The sequence below is a fragment of the Mastomys coucha genome, unplaced genomic scaffold (assembly GCF_008632895.1).
Source record: "Mastomys coucha isolate ucsf_1 unplaced genomic scaffold, UCSF_Mcou_1 pScaffold7, whole genome shotgun sequence".
Lineage (NCBI taxonomy): Eukaryota > Metazoa > Chordata > Mammalia > Rodentia > Muridae > Mastomys > Mastomys coucha.
In genome coordinates, this window is record NW_022196913.1 from 14,231,262 (window position 1) to 14,239,441 (window position 8,180).

An 8,180-nucleotide genomic window follows, 5' to 3' on the forward strand; every position below is an offset into this window, starting at 1 on the left:
TCTCTCTCTCTCTCTCTCTCTCTCTCTCTCTCTCTCTCTCTCTCTCTCCCCCCAACCCCTTTGGTTCCTTCCCCGGGAATCCTAAAAGTCCAGCCTCTGTCTCCCTGACCAGCCATCAGCCACTGACAACTTTATTTACTAATCAAAACCAACTGGGGACAGGGACCCATAGTGTCTTACCTGTGGATTCTCGTGAAATTTTGGGGACCTAATTAATGTAATACAAGCATTAGACCAAATCCACAGCAAAATGTATTTTTTAAAAGTCTATTTTTTTAAAAACTAGATTAAAAAAGACTAGGTGTGCTGGTGAGCCCTTGTAACACCAAACACCAGTGCTGGGGAGGATGGTTCAAACAGACAGATAGACAGACAGATCCCTGAGGCTCACTGGCCTGCCAGTCTAGCCAAGTTGGTGAGTTACTGCACAGTAAGAAATCTTGTCTCAAAACAAAACAAACAAACAAACAAACAACAAGGATAGTGTCCTCAGGAGGAATGATAGCCAAGGTTGACCTCTAGTCTCTATGTCAATATGCACCAAAGTGCTGATTTACCCTCCCATACAAATGTATTATCCCAACACATAGAGACAGAGAGAGAAAGAAAGAGAGAGACAGAGACAGAGACAGATAGAGACAGACAGAGACAGGCAGAGACAAAAAGAAATCTCAAGGAATCTACAAAATTGCCAAAAGCTGAGAAAAGCAAGAATTACCTCTCCCGATGATAGAGAATACAGTCCTGCTGACATCTTGGCTTAGGTTTTTTCACTCCCAGAATGAAACAATACTCTGTGTTATTTAAAACCACCCATGTGTGGCACTCTAGTATGGCAGCACTGGGGAATTTACCACCACATCTAATTTCCACTGCAGCATTTAAAAACAGCATTCTGCTTCTTTGTTTTAAAATATCTTGTCTAATATAATATATCTTAAAAATCATTCCTTTCATTTGACTCCATTTCTGTCTGATTTGTGTTCTAGTCCATCAATGACTTGTGCTGGTTTGGCTCAGTTCCCTTCTTCTTCTTCTTCTTCTTCTTCTTCTTCTTCTTCTTCTTCTTCTTCTTCTTCTTCTTCTTCTTCTTCTTCTTTTTCTTCTTCTTCTTCTTCTTTTCTTCTTCGATGTTTTCTTTATTTACAGTATCTCCTTTCCCAGGTTAATTCTTCTTTTCTTAAGATATATCTCTTTGAAGATGTAAATGGCATATGTCCACATTTCCCTCAATCTTTAACCTCCATTGTTTTATCTTACCTTCTCTTTAGTTGCTATTTATTTTAAAGCTTAACTACTAATTAATAAATTTACATGTATGTATACATGTCTATGAAGCTCACATGTGTGAGTGGATACATGCTTCTGCCCATGTGCATGGAGGCCAAAAGAGGTCATCAAGGGTCCTCAGCTATCACTTTCCACCTACTCCTTTGAGACAAGGTCTCTCCATGAACCCAAGTTGAAGTTTTCTCCGCTAGGCTGTAAGCTACAGTCATCCTCCAGTCTGGAGCTGGGGTTTCAGGCAGTCTTGTGGTGCACAGCTCACTTTATGGATGCTGGGATCCAAACTCTGGTCCTCCTTGCTCTTAAGAGAATTTTTGTCTAGAGTTTTTTGATAAGTGGATGATGAGAAAGAGAGAGAGAGAGAGAGAGAGAGAGAGAGAGAGAGAGAGGAGAGAGAGAGAGAGAGAGAACTACTTTACTATGAAAAGGCTTTAGAGTAGCTTCCATGCAGTCACAAATGTGGTTTAGAAATCAAAGCAAAAGCTCCAGAGTTAACACGTTTTCTATGTGAACTTCCTCACTCTTGACCTCCCCCAGAGACACATTGTTCATATGGCAGTTATTAATTCTGCTTTATCCTGTGGTAGTTTGTATGCATATCTTTCACTTCCTGGGGTCTGTAGACACCATGAAAGCTAGTGAAGTCCTTGATAAAGCTACTGACTCTGGAAAGGAGAATGCTCAAGAGCTGGGGGGATGGCTTAGTTGGTAAAGTTCTTGTTGAATAAGCATAGGGATCATGTACCCATGTAAAAAGCATGCACTTATAACCTGTGTCCTGGAAGTGGAAACAAGAGGCTTCCTGGAGCTTGATGATCAGCCAATCTAGCCTAATCTGAGAATTCCAGGATCAGCAAGAGATCTTGTCTCAAAAAGTAAGGTGGAGATCCATTGAAGAAGGCACCTGACGATGACATCTGTCTCCACATGCAGGCTCAGGTATGTATATACACATTCTCACACATACTACACACACACACACACACACACACACACACACACACACACACACACAGTGGGTGCCATGAGACTTGATCTAACTAGGTAAATGCCCTGAATCTCTCATATTGGGGCCAGCTACTGGGAAGCTGAAATCCCCTCAGTACCTTTCTCCATTCACTGTGGGAGTTTGGAAGCTGACTAGTGCAAGCATTTTGTTTGAGATACTGAGAGCTGTATGTGTGACCATGTTATGACCCCCATCTTAGGCCAGATCCTCAAGGAGATGGTGTGCTTAACTCTGGTATTAGGTAAAAGGTCAAAAGTTGGAACTTAGTCTTATCATACATTGAAAATGGACACACCAGAACTGAGAGACAGCAAATCCAGGAGCTCTGCATTATCTTGTTTCACCTCCATGACAGAGGCGGGGTAGTGCGCTAAGGAGTAACATGCAAATCTGTCGGCTCTGGCTTCAGACACAATACTCCAGCAGTGTTCCCTTCTGCTTAAAGTCTGCCCACACTAGTGCCCAAAGTCTAAATGCAAGAGAGGAAACAACCGGGCACGACTGCTGACAGAATAGACTTAGCAGTTGACTTCTGCAGTGGGCCAGTGAGAGTCCACATAGTGCATTAAAAGGCAAAGTTACAATGAGGTACAGCTGGGCAGAGCACTTCATTGAATGAGGTCTTTTGCACAATGTATAATGCTTTATATCCAAGTGTTCATTAGGTGTATCTAAAGGATGCATCCTCATCTCCTCCAGTTCACCAGCCTTTGTTCACATTTGAGTCTTATGTAAGTTACTTTTCTCTTCTTGCTTTTCAAAATATCTGGCAGGAGCAATTCATAGGGCAGGGAGATGGGCCAGCAAGGAAAAGGAATTGTAACGCAAGCTTGTTGGCCTGAGTTTGTTCTTCAGATAGGAAGCGGAGGTAGGAAAGCTGTCTATCATCTGGTTGGCCAGCTAGCCTGGAGTATAGAAACCTACAGAGCAGCAGAAATAGGAGACCCTGCTTCAACAAGCCGCAAAGGAAGAGCCAGCTCTCCTAAGTGTCCTCTGCTCTGCATTTCAAACATGCAATATACCACATGGTATTTGTATATACACGTGTGTGCATATGGGTGCAATGTGAGCACACACACACAAACACACAATTAGAAATTGTTTTAAAGAACAACATTGGGGAAAACAGTTCTTTTTCTTTTTCTTTCTTTCTCTTATTTCAAGATTTTATTTATTTATTTTATGTATGATGAGTACACTGTAGCTGTCTTCAGATGCACCAGAAGAGGGCATCGGATCCCATTACAGATGGTTGTGAGCCACCATGTGGTTGCTGGGAATTGAACTCAGGACCTCTGAAAGAACAGTCAGTTCTTTTAACAACTGAGCCATCTCTCCAGCCCCCAGGGAAAAACAGTTTTAAGGGGAAAGTTCGTCATTGCGGGGAAGGCTTGGAACCAGAATTGTAGTGTCTGTCACATATCTGCAATTGGGACATAGAGAGAGGTTAATGCTGCTCTTCAGTTTATGTTCTACTTATTCAGTATCCTGGCTCATGGAGTTGGCTCCACCCACACTCAGGATATAGGTCTCCCCTGCCCAGTTACATCTTTCTGGTAAGGCCTCTAAGGGGATAGGAATTCCACAGGAAGACCAACAGAGTCAACTAACCTGGATCCTTGGAGCTCTCAGAAACTGAATCACCCACCAAATAATATACACAGTATTATGGTTTGTATATGCTCGGCCCAGCAAGTGGAACTCTTAGAAGTGCCCTGCTGGAGTAGGTGTGTCACTGTGGGCGTGAGCTTTAAGACCCTCATTCTAGCTGCCTGGAATTAAGTCTTCCACTAGCAGCCTTCAGATGAAGATGGAGAACTCTCAGCTCCTCCTGCACCATGCCTGCCTAGAAGCTGCCATGCTTCCACCTTGATGATAAAGGACTGAATTTCTGAACCAGTAAGTCAGTCCCAATTTAATGTTGTCCTTATAAGACTTGCCTTGGTCATGGTGGCTGCTCACCACAATAAAACCCTAACTAAGACTCGTGGGCTGGACCTAGGCCTCCCGAACATAATGTAACAGATGTGCAGCTTGGTCTTCATGTCAGTCCTGAAAAACTGAAATCCCAAAATCCTAAAATCTGTTGCCTGTTTGTGGGATCTGTTCTACTAGCTGGGCTGCCTTGTCTGGTCTCAGTGGAAGAGGATGTGCCTAGCCTCACAGAGACTTGATATGTGATGGTGTTTGTGTGTGGGGATACCCAGGGGCCCCCACCCATTCAGAGAAGGGGAGGGGGCTTGGGGGAAGTATTGTGGGAGGGATGACCCAGAGGAGGGCAGTGGGCAGGATGTAAAGTGAATAAGTAAAAAACAAAAAAACTTTCTGGTAAAATTGACCAACACACCTAGAGGTGTGTTTTGTGGTAATTCTAGATTCTCTCAAGTTGATAAAGAATCTTAACCATCCTTGGCCTTGTGCTTGGGCTTCAGGCCCTACACAAACAGCTTAGGAACCAATCTGGATGGAATCAGAGTGATTTATACCAATGGCTTTGTAAGACGTTGCACATGTCTGAACACTGTCTAAAACTCATCATGAGTGTATGCAAAGTAAGTGAAATCCTTTAAACAATTCTTTGTCTTGGTTGGGTATAAAAAGAATAAATACGAAATGGCCACTCCCCCAACCTCTGTGCAAGTCATTTGAGCCCAGCTTCTATTTCTGAGATCACACTGGTTAATTTTGTGATGATGTTTGCACAGATCCACTTTATGGTGAATGTGAACCTTTACAGTCAGTCATAGAAAAAGAGTCCCAAAACCACAAGTCAAGACCTTTCCCCAACACAGAGGCAGGGTGGTCAGCTGAAGTAAAGCAGAAGAAAAAATTCTGCTGTAGGTTTTAGATGCCAGATGATGTTCTTGGCTTTAGGGTTGATGGAAGCTTGTGGTCTACTGACTTGATGCAGCCTATGGGTTTTACCTGGCCTAACACATTGTCATGGAATGCAATGGATTCCATGCATTCCATGAGGATGTTAGGGGAGAGGATGTTAGGTCAGAGCAAAGCAAGCAAAGGATGGTCGCTTATTACAGACACTAAAAATCAGGATATTTGGGGGCCTGTTTGGACCATTTCAACTCTCACTGTCATGACATCATTATCTCATCAGTTAACCAGCCCTGTAGAATCTCTAACACAACTATGTCTCCCTCCTCCACCCCACCATCCTTTAGAAGTGCGCTCTCCATCCCTTTTATAGTGGGTCAGGCACACCTGGCTGTTGCCAGGTAACTGTTGGGTGGAGCTTAGACGAAATGCTAACAGTAAGCATGTGCATTCCATGACAATGTGTATGGACATCAAAGGACAACCATGCTAATTGTAAGCATGTGCATTCCATGACAATGTGTATGGACATCAGAGGACAACCATGATTTCAGCTGTCAGCCTTCACCTTCTGCCTTGTTTGTGACAAGGTCTCTTGTTGTTTGCCCCAAAGCTTTCCAGAGATTCTCCGGCTGACTTCCCTGCCCCGACCCCTTCTCACTGAGGCAGTGCTGGGGTTGCAGGTGCATGTGGGTGCCAAGAATCCAAGCTCAGACCTTCACACTTATACTGGAGAGGCTTTATCCAATGAGCCATTCTTCTAGCCCTACTGTGGGTGTCCTTCCTTCCTTCCTTCCTTCCTTCCTTCCTTCCTTCCTTCCTTCCTTCCTTCCTTCCTTTTTCTCTCCCCACCCCCTATGTTTTTTCTTTTCTGAGGTAGAGTCTCACTCAATGCATAGCCCTGGCTGGCCTTGAATCCACCATATAAACCAGTTTGGCCCTGAACTCTAGCCAATCAATTAGTGGAACAAAAGCAGTATGCCACCACGTGGGTCCAGTTCCCCACAGTGAATTTTCAGTGGCAGAGTTTTAGTTCTCAACTTCTTTCCCCTCTACTTCAAAAGTCCTAGTATTGTTTGCCTCAGCCATATACAGATACAAATACTGGGAATGCCAATTTGGACAATAGTTTAATTATCAGGCATTAATCAATCATAATTGGCAAAGGAAATATGCTGCAGAAAATTCATACAATCTAACACCAAACATGAATAATGTGCACATAATTTGCTACATTTTGTGTTAGCCACAGAACCATTAGCAGAAGTGGTTTAGAATCCACCAAATTATCTAAAATATCAGAAATAATTACCTCATTGATAATTGTACTTTAATGTGTGAAAACATATACAATGAAACATTTAGGCGGTTTGCCCAGGACACACATTCACAACTTGCTTTTCTGTGAAAATGTCTTTGACTGGCAGTTGAATTCTCAGTATTTGCATCAATGGTGTGAGGAAGCAAATCAATGTAGTTTCAGACTCTACAGAATTATCTGTGGTTTCCTTCTCTTTGCAGCTGCGATTGCTCTTAGGTAAATGGACCGAGGGGTGCATTAGTTACTGCCTGATTTTTATGACAAAAGTACCTGGAAGAAGCAACTTAGGGAAGAGCTTACGTTGGCTCCCAGTTTGAAGGCACAATCTATCATGGTGGAGAAAGCATGACAGCAGGCAGGAGCGTGAGGCAGATGTTTGCACTGCATCTTCAGTCAGGAATCAGAGAGATGAATGTGAGTGCTCAGCTAGCTTTCTTCTTACACCTTCTAGTGCAATCTGGGACCCCACGCCATAGGATGATGTCATCCACGTTAGGATGGGTCTTCCTCCTCAGCTACACCTCTCTAAAAAAATACTCCCCCGGACACATGTGTCTCCAGTCAAACTGACAAAGAAAATTAACTATCACAGATGGTTTGCTGTTTCTGGAAGAGAACAATAATAAAAGCAGAAGCAGAAACGCACACAGAAGTCTCTGAACTTGGTTATAGTCATGTAATTCAGTATATGATATAATGTTTATATTTATCTGTCATCTATCTATCATCTATCTATCTTTCTATCTATCTATCTATCTATCTATCTATCTATCTATCTATCTATCTATCTATCTACCTATCTATGCTGCAGAAATGCCACAATACTAATGATCTTGAAATGCAAAGTTTCATGCAAGCATCTCCAGCTGTTTCCTAATTGACAATTAAATAAACTCAACCTTTGTGCCACATCTTTCTTGTCTTTAAGCCTGCCTGAGCCCAGTTTTGAGAATACGTTAAGATATGGTTGAATCCTAAGCAAACCATGAGTTTTCAGGCATTGTTCTGCATGGAAATTGTAGTTTATGAAGATCCTACAACCACAGGGCAATATGCCACCCTCCTCCATAGGATTTATTACTCAAGTATCTGGAAAGCTCCAAAAATAATAGTTTACAACCACCTCTTCCCAAGAACCTTGCAGGGTGGGGTGAGATAAAAAAAAAGTCACAAAATTGGGACATGGAGAGGAAAACACAAAAATAAATAAATTCTTTGTTGCCTTGAGAGATTGAAATCACCTCACACTGTGTGGTGGTTTGAATGAGAAATGTCCCTCAGAGGCTCCTATATTTAGACTCCTGGTCCCCAGTTGGCGGCACTGTCTGGAGAGGAGGTGCAGCTCTGGTGAAGGGACTATGTCTTCAGGGGTCGGCTTTAGAGCATGTAACCTTGCCTACTTCCTGTTAGCTCTCTCTACTTGTGTTTATGGTTAAAGATGTGACCTCTCAGCCCCCTGCTCCTGCTGCCTGGCCCGCTGTTTGCTGCCATGCATCTCCCTCTAGAACCATAAACCAATTAAACTGCATCTTCTGTAAACTGCCTTGGTCGTGGTATTTTATCACAGCAACAGCCTTAAGACTTAAGAAGCCAGGGTGTGGGCTGGAGAGAGCTGGCTCAGCAGTTAAGAGCACAGACTGCTCTTCCAAAAGTCATGAGTTCAAATCCCAGAAACCACATGATGGCTCACAACCATCTGTAATGAGATCTGGTGCCCTCTTCTGGGGTGTC